Genomic DNA, 16,102 nt, shown 5'->3' with positions numbered 1-16,102 from the left:
TGGTACTCAATTTACCAACCCCAGAAGGATAACAGGGAGAGGTAGCCCTGCTGGGCATAGGACTTTGCAAAGTAAAGGTTGAGGGTGGGGACGGGCTAGTTAATGATTCAGCCATTAGTCGCTAGTCTTTAAGTCCCCCTAGAAGTGTGGGAATGAGTGGACCAATAGGATGTGCGCAGATAGGGCATTACAGAATCCCCCTGAGATTGTTCCCTAATTGCCTCCCTTTTACTTTCTTGGTTTCCACCCTTGTGTTATTGTGGTTCTAGAGCTCTGTGTTTGGCTGAGGTGGTGACCTTTTGGTTAGGGTTCCACGTGATAATATCCCCGCAAAAATGTCATCATTCAAGGATGGTGCCAGGTTTTTTGCGGCGATATTACCCCATGAAACCTGCGGGGGACATCCCTGCAGCCCCCATATTTTTTTAAAAGGAGCAGGGTACACCCCTGCATACCCCGCTCCCATGTACCCCATAAATTATCCCTATAAATAATGTCACCTATGTTGTTTCCTCGTCACTATATGTATGGTGACATTATGGGGATAATATTACCTGATACCTCCGTCAGGTGACACAGTCCTGAAGATGATGGGAGGCTGCGAGGCAGCTAGCCTACTTCTTCTAGTCATTTTCCCTACAAGGTTGTTTGTTTTCCTTGGAGTATGGTGATATGATGTGATATGATAGGATATTTATCACGCGCTTAATACCCAGAGGTTTCTAAGGGCGGACTCGGGGATCGAACGTGTGTTGCTCTGTGTCGTCTTGCTTCCAAGGTGAGCACGTTGCCCCTGAGCTATCCTCCCAAGACTGGTTGCCGATCATCTCTTATCTCACACCAGGACACCTAGGGTGCCTTCCCAGTGGGCTAAAGGACAGGAACTCATGGTTTGGTACCCAGTGATTGCCCCATGTCGGCTTTAGAAGTGTTAGCCTTCTTGCCAGAAACTCTACCCTGGACAAACGTCTCCTTGACTATAGAGAGGAAGCCACATTAGGTTCTAGCTCTGAAAGGAAATGCAATATATATTTAACTGTTGTGCAGCCAAAAAACGGAAATTCCAAAATCCGTAGCCACATTTGCCATTTATTTATTGGCATTAGATAAAGGTAACAGTATCACTTTTTAAATGGTGATTTGTACCTGATTTACATCCGTTTCTATCAAAGTCCATTGTAGGAGTGCGGTAATGGTCAAAACAGGTGTTAATGGTAAAACCTGGCAGCATTTGCAAACGCTGCCAAGTTTTATACTGCCCACCACATTTTGGCTGATAGGGCATTTAGTGATTACAATATTCCATTGTTATACTGCATGCATGCAGCAAATGCTACCATATAATGAGGTGGAATACCACCAGTATGGCACACCCATGCTTACCTCTGCCAAAGTGCTGGATCTAAAATATTTGACATTTTCAGAAGGTTTTTTCATGCATTGAAGAGAAGTACAAGTTGAAATGCTTCCCTTCATTGCAGGATAATAAATCTGCATGGATACAAAAGTTGGCTTCTCTGAAGACCACGTCCACACACCCTTTAAAATGTAATACAGAAGAGGGCCAATGGTGGCTCTTCCCTCCATTATACACCAAGGGTGGAAATGTTTGAAACAATATTGAAAAGGCGGATTTACTGAAATACTTTGTGATTTTTCCTCAAAACAGCCCAAATAATGGCAAACCTGTTGGAACAATTATACAATTGCCCAATGTACTAGGAATCAAGGCATACACCCCGAAAGTATAACGGTCTGAGTTGGTCCTGCTAGGATTCAAAGTCTCAACCATGGATTTCACAAAGTGCCCCCTCAGTGGTATCACCAACATAAGTGGTTTCACCCATTTCGGATGATATGATAGGAGAAAAGAAATACATGCACTTTTGTGCCGCGTTCGGGGTAGTGGAAATGCCGGATCCAATAAGACCGAACGTGGGGAGTGGGGTTTGCAGGTTTGTCCGCCGCACACCCAGTTCAGCATTATTGTCTTCAGGGGTTTCCGGGGTTGTCTCACGCTTACATAACATCAAAAGCAGGGGACATATACAAAAAAAAGCTGTTTAAAAAATGCGAGCATGTCAGCCTCACTGTGTTCGGCTTCGGTATTTTTGTCTAAGTTCTTTTAACGTATATCGGGTTTCACCAACACACTGGGCCTCATTATGACAATGGAGGTAGCCATGCTGCTATTTGCGGCATGGCTACCCCCATTCCAGGTACCGGGTCCGGGTTCCCTGAATGCAGAACTACCGGGCCATTCCGACCTTGGAGGTCCCGGTATTTCCCCATTCCGGGAACCAAGGATGCAAACAACGGGCCCATTAATGAAGGGCCCGTTGTTTGCATCCTGGTCTGCTTGCGGGTCCCGCTAAGGACAGCCCGTAATGAGGCGGTAAGGGGTTAACGGGCCCGGCAGCTATAATGGCCCGGTTAACTCCTTACCCCCTACCGCGTACTGAGGACCACTGTCTTGTGACTGTGCCTGCGGTCCTTAAGTGTGCACACTGTGTGTGCAAGACTCTTTCTTGGCAGACAGGCAGTTACTTCCTGCTATCTGGGAATCCCCCTTTCAGGGAACAGACATGTGACTGAGACATGTGACTGACTGCTCGGTGCCATTAACAGCGGTAGGTCCAGCCCTGACTTATTACTGACTCGAATTCAGCTCACCAGCCTTCTACATTCACCAGCAGTCAGATGATAAACTATGCCCCAGACACCCATGACACTGCTAGGCCTAATGTAATCTGGCACTGCTATACTAAATTGGAATTAGGGAATGTGACTAAGGGATTTTTAACTGGGAATAATGTCATCTGGCACTGGAGCAATAACTGTGAATAAGAGGGCGTGGTCCTGCTTTGTTAAATGGAATAAACTTTCCCTTCTGTGTTAACTGGGACAAATGGACTATGACATTTCTTTGTCAACAGGCCATAGTGGAATCTTGTCCTCCTTTGTTCACTGGGAAAATGTGTTCTGCCATGCCTGTTAACTAGGAATATGCAGTGGTCGAAGTGTACGAAAAGAAGTGGTGGAACTATGTACCCTACTGACCTGCCCTAGCTCTAAAAAAAAGCCCATTGCAATCGCCCCCCCACGCACAGTTCAAACCCCCAAACCCATGCACCATGTGTTTAAGAGAACGTTCAGTGCAGTGCACTGAAAGTGCAAGTTTCAACTGCTTCCTATACTTTTATTTTAAAACAAAACCGTTCTAGAAAGTATAGGAACAGTAAAACGTAAAACAAAGAAGTAGAGGAGCAGCGCTCCCAACCACTCCCGCTCACTTCGTCCACAGGGAATATGGAGACACGGTCTTGCTGTGTTAAGTGGGAATATAGCCCTTGGGCCTGGTTTACAGAACATTTTGCGCAGCACATAAGCAATTTGCACCAAAAAAAGGCTTCATGCGGCACACAAAACTACAACTCATGTTTTACAGATTGGCCTCTGCGCAGGTTCCCAGCTCTGTGCGCCACGTCCGTGCATCCCTTGCAAAGCCTGAAGGAATTGCCAGTGCAAACACAAAGAAGGGGGTGGAATATGCAAAGGGCCTCATTAAAGTAGAGAAATGAGGGATTACGGGGGCATGGGGAGGAAGGCACTGTGCAAATGTACAAATGCGCCCCATGAATTGGAAACAAACACATATTTACAGATTCACTTGTGCATCTGCGCAAACCAAAAAGGATAGAAATTCTACCGCCACCTGTGACCAGGCGCATGGCGAGACTGCACCATGCAATCCCAGGTGCAGAAACCGCCATGAAATTGTAGATAAACGTCACAACCATGTCCGTCCCTGCATTGCTTGCATACCTACTGCTTCTTGAAAGGAGGCGGAGAAGGAGGAGGAGGCCCAGAATCTACCATACATGCACAACGATATTCGGCATGCCTGATGAGGAAGTATATGGCACATACCACTTCCCCCATCTCATCCTTGAATTGGTCAGGGAGTGGAAGACTGACCTGGTGTCCCCAACCATGTGCTCACAGCCAATACCACCCCTGGTGAAAGTCCTAACTGCCCTTCACTTCCTGGGGACTGGCACATTTCAATGGACCACAGCTATTGTCAGGGGCATGTCACAGCCTACACAATCACGCTGCCTCAAACAGTCCCTAGGCTGCATCATAGCACGCATGCACAGCCACGTAGACTTGCCATGCAATGTGCAGGAAAGGCAAAGGGTGGCTCAAGAATTCTATGCAGTTGCCCAGTTCCCACAGGCACTTGGGGCAATTGATTGCACACATGTTGCACGAAAGCCCCGCGAGCCATAGGACATATATATCAGAATCAAAAAAATGACCACTCGCTGAACGTGCAGAACATCTGTGATGCAAAGGGTCACATCATGCATGTCAACGCAAACTACCCTGGATGCACCGACGATAGCTACATATTACGCCATTCCCCCATTTACCAGGCACTGGCATTGGGAACATTCAGCAACAAGTGGCTCATTGGTGAGTATCAGCCAGCACGCACAAAAACACACTGATTGGGGGTCACATCCAATACAAATCACTATAAAATCACATACCTTAACAAAATGTGCTTATGGTCATTTACAGGGGACAGAGCTTACCCGTTATCACCATTCCTTATGACGCCTATCCAAAATACCATCACACCAGTGGGGGCCTGCTAGAGTGCATCACCACCAGAGGCATAATTGAGTGCACATTTGGAGTGCTGAAATTATGGTTCTGCTGCCTGCACCATTCAGAAGGAGTACTGTTGTATGCACCAGCTTACATGTAAAATCATATTGGCATGATGCATCTTGCATAATATAGCCACATGTCGTGGCATACCAATAGGGGTGCATGAGGGGTTGTGGCCGCAGCCACAAGCAGTAGCCATACAATTAGCAGGCCAAAGGGTGAGGGGCCAGCACATACCCAATCAGCTTGTCCCGTCATACTTCACATGAATAACATCCAGTGTGAGAGTCACAACATAGCCACATCCCTGATAGTCTTTGATCATGAAACATGACAAGTACAGTTGGGCCATAAACAACAACCTGAGAATGGCAGTCCAGGCTGGACATGAGGTGTGTGTCCCATACTAAATAAATCATACAAAACCCCCATCTACATTCTTCACATAAAAAACAAAAAAACATGGGCTGTGTCCTTAGTATTACACATTGCACCCACCTCCCCAAGTCACTCACCGAAGGATACAATTACAGGACCCATTGAACATTGTCGAACAAAGAGCTTGGAACACCATCCCATATAAAGCTACATCCGGTACGTGTCAATGATGCATTAAACTTTAATAAGTTAATTGTAATTGGCTAATTGTCTCCCTTATAATAAGCATGCACCATTAAAATGCAACTGAAAGTGACACCCTCCCCTGGTGGAGGGGCCAAGGGATTGGGCAGGGCGGGAGGTGACAGGGCAGAGGAAGAACTGGCGGCTGCAGGTAGCAGCTGCCCAAGACTGGCTGGGGGCAGCATGAAGGCTGCCTCTGCACAACAATGCATGCACAGCGGGTGGCCTGGTGGGCTGACCCAGCTACCCATCATACTGGGTGGCCTAGGTGTAAATTGCCAGGGTCACATGACTACAGGTGCTCTCACAGCACCCTCTCAGTGGCTGATTATAGGGCATCTGAGGCCTGGGGCTACATTGCCAGGGTGGGGCAATACCCCATCAGGGCAGTGGGCTGCAGGGCAAATGAGCATTGACACAGTAGGAGGCCTGCATGGTATGGGACAGGGAATCAGCACACAAGGTGGACTTGGCATGGCACTCACCCAACAAAATACAGCAAAACTCAGACATCATGAACATGCAAACATGTGAACTGTCAAAATATGGCTGCTACATGTCACATAACCCCCCATTCCGCCAGGTGGAAGGTCAGACTCAGGTGTGCAGGATGCACATGCGTGATGGAGTGGCTACTACAAACATGGCAGGACATGGCATGCAAGGCTCACAAGACAATTCAGCTAATAACCCAGCAACAAACAAAGAGGAAAGTGTAATGCCCAGCACCAGGAACGCACGCACATAAGCACCTTCAGCGAACAGACTACGACCAGCATGTTGCAGAGGTCAAAACAATGTCTGCAATCATGTAAATTGCACCACTCCCGTGTCCGTAGACTGTGGAAATCACCCACATATCACCATCTTGACACCCACATGCACAACCCTACTTTGGCCACATCAGGACACTACTGGAATGCATAGGCCAACAAACATGCACATAGGTGACAGTGTAGTCCCTTACCTTGTGGAACTGTGTTGTGCTGTGTATCCCTCACCAGTACACCAAATACTGTGCTTCCTCATGTGTGTCAGGAGTGGTAGTGTCCAGCTGAGGGAATGGGTAATTGGACAGAAGGAGAGGGATCTAGACACATTCACAGGGTGGGTGGGAGCTGACTGCGCGAAGTGAAGTAAAGTACATGGACCCTGACACACATTGTCCACATTAGGGCCAGTGATTCCACCTGTCTAGACCTGCAGGGAGAATAAGGCACCAGAATGCCTCCTTGCCCCGTACCCCGCCACTGAGGATCGCCCTGAAATGATGCCGAGCCCTGCCGGGCTACCCGAAACAAAAAACCCACGACAGGCCAAAATGGCTGCCTCTGTGGAATCACACACTGTGGAGCTGCATGCCCTGTTCACTGCCTCCCTCCAGTGCGCCTTTATAGGCTGCTCAACCACAAAAGAACCAGATTTCCTGAATGCCGGCTGGCTTTGCCGGCCCCCGCCAACGGCCCTTACATAAGCCCAGCGATTCCACCTGCTGGACCTGTCAGGATCCGGGAAGGATCCTCCCCCCTTGATCCAGCACATTGGTATGCAGCACTGATTTCTCATGACCTTGTCCGCACCCTATTCACACCTAAATCTCTGCCGCTGCACACGGCCATCCGCCAATGCTGTTTCTGCCAGCAGCATTGAAAACCTGTAGCAGCAAGCCCTTGAAGCCCATTGTCATACCACAACCATCACGCTCTAGTCAGGCCGCCCCTTGCACAGCCCCTGCTAGAAATCTGTGCCTCACAGCCTGCCTCACTACGGGCTCCCGGTTGCATCAAAAAGCCATGCCAACTAATACCTGTAATACCCGTATTGGTAGCAGAATTAAACTGTGCCCTTGTCTGCTACAAAGGCGTGTGAACACTGACCTCTGGGGTTGCTTGATCTCTCTCCCTCATCCACCAGAGCTTGAACCAGCTCCCTCCTCTTCAGTAAAATTGATTTGCGCTCATAAATCCCAACTTGCGAGCATCACATTGAAAAACCTTGTGCATGCTGCAAATTTCACGAGAACTGCTCAATCATCTACCTCGCTGCCTCCCAACAGAGCATCACTGCCAGCTTCATCTGGTAATAGGTTTTCTGTACGTATCTTGGCACTTGACATAACATGTATTGCTGCCCTCATTGCAAACTGCTCACCTGATGATGCTGTGAAATATATTGCTGCTCCAATTGCAACCTGCTCACCTGATGCTACTGAGAAATGTCCGAATACGCCAGACGACCTCCACAAGCCATCTAACCTTCCACTTAACCTTGCCTTGGTAATGCTCAATCTCTGCCTGCACACCCTCTTGATATCCACGACCTCCCGATAGTAAACAAACTCAATGCCCTCGCCATAACTGAAACTTGGCTACATGCAGCCTCTGTACCAGCTCTATCCCTTGCAACTCCTCCTGGGTACACCATCTACAGGAATGACAGAGTGAACTCTAGAGGAGGGGGAGTAGCGCTCCTAGCCAAAGACCATCTAGACTTTAGGCAAATGAATAGCTCCCTGAACGACAACTGAAACATCCTATCCCTAAAATTGTCGACCTCCCCCACCAACACGATCACCATCCATCTGGTCTACCACCCACCCGGTCTTTCGCTAACCTTTCGAAGAGGACCTTCTTCATACAGTCAGCCTCAATTTCAAATCTTCCTCACAAGTGCTCCTCCTGGGCGACTTCAACTTAGCACTGAATGACCATACAGACCCCCAGGCCATGTCACTAGCCAACTCCCTAGCCACCCTAGGCTTTTGCCAACACAACCATAATCCCACCCACAGCAAAGGACAAGCCTTAGATTGGCTTGCTGATCTCAACTGCTCTATCAAGGGTCAAAAACATTGCTCGATGGCTATGGTCTGACCACTATGTTATCTCCTTCTACATCCCTATCATCCCACCCACAAAACCGCCCACAAAGATACTACCACCCACCTTGGCCCGTAGTTCCCGTAAACTAACCAAAGATAACCTTCACCTATTCTTAGCAAGTCATAATCCTGAGCTTATGGACACCTCTAACACTAAGATTCTAGTAGATCTCTACTCCTAATCACTGGCCAATGCAATCAACAACGTCACCCCACTAGCACCCAAGAAAGCTAAACTTGTCACTCACTTCAACTCTTGGTACACCCAGGACCTTGCTTCCCTCAGAGCTAAAACAAGACTTGCTGAAACCGATTGGAAAAGACATCCCTCACAAAATGCTAAGCTATGTTCTCCAATCTATCTCTAGAATACAAAAAAGCGATCATCCATGCTAAGGCTAAAACCTACAATACAAAAATAGCTAACGGCAACTCAGTCATCAAATAGTTATTTGCCATTCTTAGGGAACTGGAAACCTTGGTCACCCAAGCCTGCACCTTGACTAAAGACCAAGCCTGATGCACCCGTATACAAAATGCCATGCTGCAAAATAAAATACTGCTAAAAGAAAAGATTCTTGCCAAACAAGCAAGCATCACCCAATATAACCTGGCCCCTAATATGCCCCTATCCATCCCCCAGATATTCCTTTGTTCACCTTCCATGGTATCTCCACCGAAGAGATCCGACACATTCTAAAATGCCTAAAGCCCTCCAGATGTAAAGGGGACATCTCCTCAGCACCCCGGGTCCAAGATTGCGCTGCAGCTCTAGCGCTGTTCATCACAGTGGTCATCAATGCCTCTTTTGTAACTGGGGTGGTTCCTACCAGCCTCAAGGAAGCTTGGGTTTTACCCATCCTAAAGAAACCTACTCCTTACCCAACTTCACCTAATTATTACCGACCGATCCCCACAGTTTCATTCCTACTAAAGATACTTGATAGAGTAGCTTACATTCAAATACTACAACACCTAGAATCCAATTCAATCTTAGGAACCCGCAAACTGGCTTTTGCCAGGGCATGGCACAGCATTGTCTCTTCTTGACCTGAAAAATCAAATGGATGAAATTAGGGATGATGGGAAACCCGCCCTATTGCTCCTTCTAGACCTATCTCCAGCCTTTACTGCCTCAGCATCATTCTCACAGGAAGTAGCATCGTGGATTGCGTCATTCCTTGAAGGCAGAGTAATGAGAGTTTTCTCTGAGAATGCTTGAGTGGCGCCGGCTGCTATTGACTCTGGTGTCCCACAGCTTGTTCACGTGTCTTGCCCACTTCGGGCGTGCAAAAATACCTAGCAGGCAGGCCTTGGGGGATCCTATGTCCAGTGTTATACCCTCCTTGTCTAGGGCCAGGGCTATGTTGTTCCAATATTGACGGATCTGCTTGCATGCCCAGAACATGTGCACCATGCCGGCATTAATTATTTTGCATTTTGGGCAAGGCTGTACAAAGGCATTGCTAAATTTGGCTATTCTACCCAGGATAAGGTATGTGTTATGTACAATTGGATTAGCTGGAGTCACGCAGTCCCGCACACTTTCTTATGAAAAACCAATGTTCTGCTCCATACTGCATTTGTCAATTTCTCCAGCAGGTCCGCCTCACAACTCAGCCTAGTCTGCCCCTGCATGTCCCCCCTCTGTGACATTAATAGCTCATATATTCTGGACACTGCATGCCCACCTTCCGAAATATCATAAAATGTTTCTATCCCTTTGTCTACCTGTAGCACCTCATCCGTTCCCGGCCATTTTTGTTTTAGTATAATGATGAGCGAGGCGTATATTACATGTTGCACTTCATGAATGCCTCTCTCTTTCGTAAGTGCTCCAAAGACCAACAGACTGCCCTTGTGTACTAAATCTCCCAACGTTACCACTGCCATGGGCTCCCATTACTTCCTCACATTAAATCTAAGCTGTGCTGCTTCCTCTTTTAGTGTCACTAGTGGGATCTGAGGGGAGTTGGGTGTGTCTTTCTCTAGAAAGTGCATGGCCTGATTAAACACTGTCTTACCTAGTGTCAACAACAGCGGTAGTTGTGTGCCTCGCTGCGCCGCCATCCATATTACTTTCTTCAGATAAAATGGGATGCATTCTGTCTGCAGCAATCGTGTTTCTTGGGACTGCTCGTCCGACAACCAACTCGGAACATACTGCAGCTGGCTCGTTAGAAAATATGCTTCAAAGTTGGGCATTTTTATTCCCCCCGATCATATGCCATCCTGCATCTTGAGTTATGCCACAGAAACTATGGCATATTGTATCGAGTTTCTTGAAGAAACCTTTAGGTATATTGTACGGGATATTAGTAAAGAAATGCAAAAGCCTCTGGAGCACCATCATCTTTAGTAGTGCTGCCCTACCTGTCACTGAGAGTGGTAACCTGGCCCAAAAGATCATAGATTTCTCAATATTTTCTACCGCTTCCGTTGTGTTCTCTGTGTATTGTCTTAGGATCATGAAAGATGTCTGCTCCCAAATATCTGAACAAATTCACTTTCCACTTGAGTGGCAGTAATGTGTTCAGGGATTTGCCTCTATACCCGGCTAGGGGGAACAAACATGATTTTTGTGCGTTAATCGTGATACAGGATAATTCGGCGTATTGCTCAAGCACGTCCAAGATATTCTGCAAGTTGGTTTCACAATGCTGTAAATATAATAACATGTCATCGGCATATAGAGAAATCAGATTATCTTTGCCCCCCACTGCTATGCCTGCTTCATGATATTCTTCCCTCAGATATGCTGCTAGTGGCTCCAAAACGAGAATGTATAATATAGGTGACCATGGACAACCCTGCCTCGTGCCTTTCTCCAGCCGCCATTGATCTGAGATGTGGCCTCCCATCTTAACCCTCGCCATTGGGCTGCTATACAGCAACCACACCCACTTTATGTATATAGACCCCAAGCCAAACTTCTGCAGGACTGCCAGCAGCCATGACCATCTGACAGAGTCAAATGATTTGACCGCATTCAACGATGCCATTGCGTACTGTTGGGTGTCCTGACCCACGTTTAAGCTATCATGCCACAACATTTGGTGCTGTGGGCTTAGAAAATTCAAGATGGCGGAAAACCCACATGTGCGCTGAAATCCAGGAAAGCTGCGCAGTTTGTGCGCACACCAAAATGGTTGCCTCACTTGCCACCCACCAGTGCGAGAATGAAAGGCCGGGTTGCCATGAGGGAAATGGGTTGCCAAAGGAAAAACAGTAGCGCCGGTTACCTTCAAAGCGCTTTAAAACCACCATTGGACTACCCGCACAGTAGTCTGAAACCATTGGGAATGGAAATGCTGATTGCCAAATGCAACCTAGAATTGTGGGGAATTCAGTTCTTAAATCCCAAAAATGGGTGCAATACCAGTACTCACCACTATCCAAAAGCCGGCATTTTAAAACCACACCAGATTTTACTTTTTTGTGTAAAACTGAATGAACCCAAAGCAGGCTAAAGAAAGACTTACTGAGAGGTGGATACAATGTAAAGTGATATTCTGAAGTGACTTGAAGGTTTATAACAAGACTGGCTGAGCTGTGGATTGCAGCAGTTTAAGTTGCACTGGATTTAAAGATACTAAAATCGAAAATGTTTAGATTAAATGAGTGACCTATGTTTGGTGTCACATGCCTTTGTAACTGTTGAAATGTCATAGTTTTGCACTTAGAATCAGCATTCTAGCTGCATGTGTAAAATTGCAAGTTAATTTAAAAAGCAACAAAAAAAAAAAAACATGACAGTTAGCTGAAAGTCTGGTTTAAGGAACTTGATTTTGCTTGACAGCTACCCCCATCAGGAGTGAAACTTGAGTCACAACTGTGTTCCCAGGCTATCTGCCTTTTGCTGGCAACACTAAGGATATGCCATCTATCTGATAATTGAATTACCTGTGCTCTACAGGAGCTCTGAACAAAGCCTCTCCTGACTCAGGCAAAGGTTTTATTACAGCCGTCGTAAAATGTAGCTTCCTCTTGGCAGAAGCTGGGAGGGGCACTGCCTGTGAGAGCAAGCTGGCTTGGCAGAACTGGATAAACCAGTATTTCTACCTTGTGCTGAGAGGAAACCACACCCCTTTGGAGCCAGAACATAACTTTAAAAAGATGGATCATTCATAGAGCGGACATGTGAACATTTTATAAATGATACCATAATTCTTGTGATTTTTCTGCCCACAGTTTAAGAGGTTTTTAGAACCGGTGGTATGTTCAGGGGGGTTTTAGCGGAAAAGTGGATATTACTCTAAATGTATGCATGTTAAAAATCTGAAACTTCATCAGTTAATGTCCATACTCCCTGCGCACATGTATGTAAAGTTGGGTCAATGTCAGAAATTGAAAAATCAGTTAAAAAGTCAATTATGTGCCATTTCTGAATGCAAGCTCTTAGAAACAGCAGATTTGGGACAGAGTATACCTCATGTGATAGGTGACATGGGTATGTAATTTCAAACAACTGTGTAACTGTGAAATATGGATTTTGATCATATATAGATTTGGGTGCACAGATTACAGGGGAGTTTTTTTCAAGAGATCATAAAATGACATCACTCTGACTCACAGTTCATTCCCCAATCAAGTGGGGAATGGAAATTTGACCAATGACAAGTGAGAGGGGCGAGTTTAGTTATGACCAAACACACACACCCACTTGCAGAACATATAAATGGACCACTGAAACTTAGGTAGAGACTTTCAAATCCATTTGCAGCTGGAAGCTCTGCCGGGAAAATCCATACTTACCTCCATCAACCTTCAGAGAGCAACATAGAGACTTCAAATCCATCAGGCCAGACCAGAAGCAGAGTAGAGCTGACCTGTTAGCAGAACCAGAGAGAGCTGACCCAGATCACTGTGAAGTGCAGAGACCAGAGGCGAGTCTCAAACCCTGACCAGATCCGTGATGAGGCCCATTTCACTCAAGAATATAGTGTGAGTACCTAGCAAAACTGTGCAGAACCAATCTCTTAGTTAAAATAATATAATTCAAGCTATTTTAATCTAAGTAGAACTGCCTCCTAACTGTCACCTGTCATTTGTAAAGCTGTCACTTGTCATTTTCTAGTTGCAAGCTGCACTTGTCATTTTGAGCTTTTAAAATTTCAAATCTGAAAAACGACCTTCACAAAATCGCTCATATCTCCGCGACCGTTTGTGCTAGAGACTTGCAGTAACTTTCATTTGAAAGCTTAGAATCTTAGCCTTGAATCGCACCGAGAACCACATTCCTACCCCTTATAGTTTTACTGCAATCGCGGAACACGCTTTCGCGAATTTTACCGCGATTTGTAAATTTCTCCACTTGCAAAAAGATAGCTGCTTGCCTTCCATTTGCCAGAAAATCGTTTGCCTCATAAAAACTATCCCTGAATCATTGCAAGAGTGAGCCTGAGCTAATATTAACTAGATATCACTCACCCTGAACCTCTGAAAGGGAATTAAAAGTATTTTAGCATACTTTTCACTGAATTGCCAGCACATATCAAAGCATTTTGCCTGTGTTTTAAACTTCTGTAGTCTAAGCTTGCTGGGGCGAACTGAATCACATTTGATTGCATTTCTGAGAACTGTGTGTTTTCCTTCCATTTCCTTGCCTTGCATCAAGGGGGGGAGGGGATTGCCAGAGAAAAGTGATTACATTGTTTTGTTCAAATCATATCAAGTTGTTTTCTATACTGCATTTCATTCATTCAACCTTGCATTTCCTTGAACCTTATAAAGCATTCTCTACCACATTATACTTCTGTACCTATTTACCAGTGTGCTACCTTATCCATTTCATGTCAACTCCTTAGTGATTATAAAGAAGCGTGTTAGTGCCAGATTCTCCGTTGTTAATCTTTATCATATCAGATTAAGTGTGCTAGTCAATTATTAATTTATTATAAAGTGTGATATATATATATATTTTAATTTATCAAATAAACCTTTTAAACTTGCAAAACAGAACTACTTCTTGGCTCAGTGGGGTCAGGGGGATTCCAAGAGAGGGGTGTTATATAGGGGTAGTCATCCAGAACGCATGAACTGGACCTAAAGATATATCAATAAGGGTTTTCATTCAGTATTATAGACTAGGCGTTGACTTAGCTGTAGTGTTGAATTGAATCCTCTTACAAATTGGGGGCTCGAGCCGGACGTTTGGGTTAGAATACCACTTGTGCAGCTTAATACAGTGTGCTAACTGACGGGATACATACATCCAGTCGGATCACCACGCTGCATTACGCTGTGAAGCATTCCTCAAAAGGGACACTCCAAGAAAAGTTCTGTTCTGCAAAAATAAAATACAAACTTCTGTAAGTCAGGACAGAGACCAATCTCTAGAATGACGAACTTAGTAGACATGAAAATAGCCAGAGAGCACCTCTTGCATAAACTATTTGTGAGAGGTGAATGGGCTGAGCAGGGCCAGGATGCCCGGTTGCAGGCCATCACGCGACAGGTCACTGAAACAGGGTCAGACTGATGGAGAGATCAGGGTCCATTACATGTGGCCCTGAGTGAACTATATATGGCTCCTAAGGCCAAAGATGAACACGACAAGATTGTTAGGATAGCGGCATATTTATATTTATATATGGGAGCCATACAGAATAAATGTGCTGAAGGCCATGATTTGGCAAAAAGGCAACAGATGGTGTTACAGAAGGTCCAATCTGACCTGGTCTCTTCTGAGCAGAGGCTGCAGAGGAGCCAGGAGTCAGAAGATGATAGTAGGCAGTACATCATTAAAATAAAAGAGGATATGGGCATCCTACAACAGGAAAAGAAAGACCAGGATACCAGATTTCTGGCCTTGCAGAAGGAGCACCAAGACAGTTTGAACTCCCTACTGCAGAGCCAGAAAAAGCTGGAGCAACAGATCAATTTCAACAGGGCATGCACAGAGCAGGTAGCCACCCTGCAAATCCAACTAGACAGAGAGAAAGAGGAGAGCAATAAACTGATCCTGAAAGACCTGGATACCCAGGCAGAGTTTGATCAGGAGCGCCAGAAAGCTGGTGCCTTCCAAAGGCAAAGGGACGACCTGGCGGCGCAGATGCAGGCTCTTACTCAGGAAAGGGACACCTTAGGCCAGGAAGTCTGCCAGTTAAAAAGAAAAACGGAAGGAAATCACTTGGCCCTCCAGGGGCTGGGTGATCTCCAAAAAGAACATGCACACTTGTTAGAGCACACCAGACGGGTGGAAGATGCTCTGGCAAGAAAGGAGCAGGCCAGTAGGGATGGGAATCAGGAGGTAACCCTCCTGCAGCAAAGACTGGCCCAGTGCTCCAGGACCAATCAGGAAGCACAGAGGGAAAATGAGGCTCTCTGCCAGCACAATGAGAGGCTCCAGCAACAGGTAGCGATGCAGGAGAAACTGATAGAGTCGAGTAAGGCCTTAACAGAGGAACTGAAGGCACAAATGCAGGCTCTTGCATTGCAACAGGGAGCAGGGGCGGATAGAGATGAGGTTCGCTGGGAAATGGAAACTCCGGAGCATAACCTCAGGAGCCCTAGTACCAGAGGCCCTCATACCTCTCAGTCCCTGGACTCTGCCACCCCCATGTCCCCTGGCGCACACGAGCACAGGGCCACAGGGATGGCAGATTACTATCCAACCAGAAGCATGGGGCTCATAGGCCAGTACCACTCAGGAATGGAGGGGTGGGCATCCGGGTATGGGCACCCAAGTACAGTACAGTTCAATGGGGAACCCCAGGAGAGTAGGCCCATTAAGGGCATCCTGAAAACCTCTACCCAGTTAGGTCAGTGGAGGGGGTACCCATCAAATCCTGGCAGCAAGGAGGAATCTGAAGACTCCTCTGAACTGTGCAGGGCACAGGAGACCAGGTCCCCACATTCTGCCAGCCATTCCCAGGCTCGCAGAATCCGGGAAAACCTGGAAGAACAGACGGGAACCTC

The sequence above is a fragment of the Ambystoma mexicanum genome, chromosome 1q (assembly GCF_040938575.1).
Source record: "Ambystoma mexicanum isolate Mex_15411 chromosome 1q, UKY_AmexF1_1, whole genome shotgun sequence".
Classification (NCBI taxonomy): domain Eukaryota; kingdom Metazoa; phylum Chordata; class Amphibia; order Caudata; family Ambystomatidae; genus Ambystoma; species Ambystoma mexicanum.
This window is presented reverse-complemented; position numbering follows the sequence as displayed.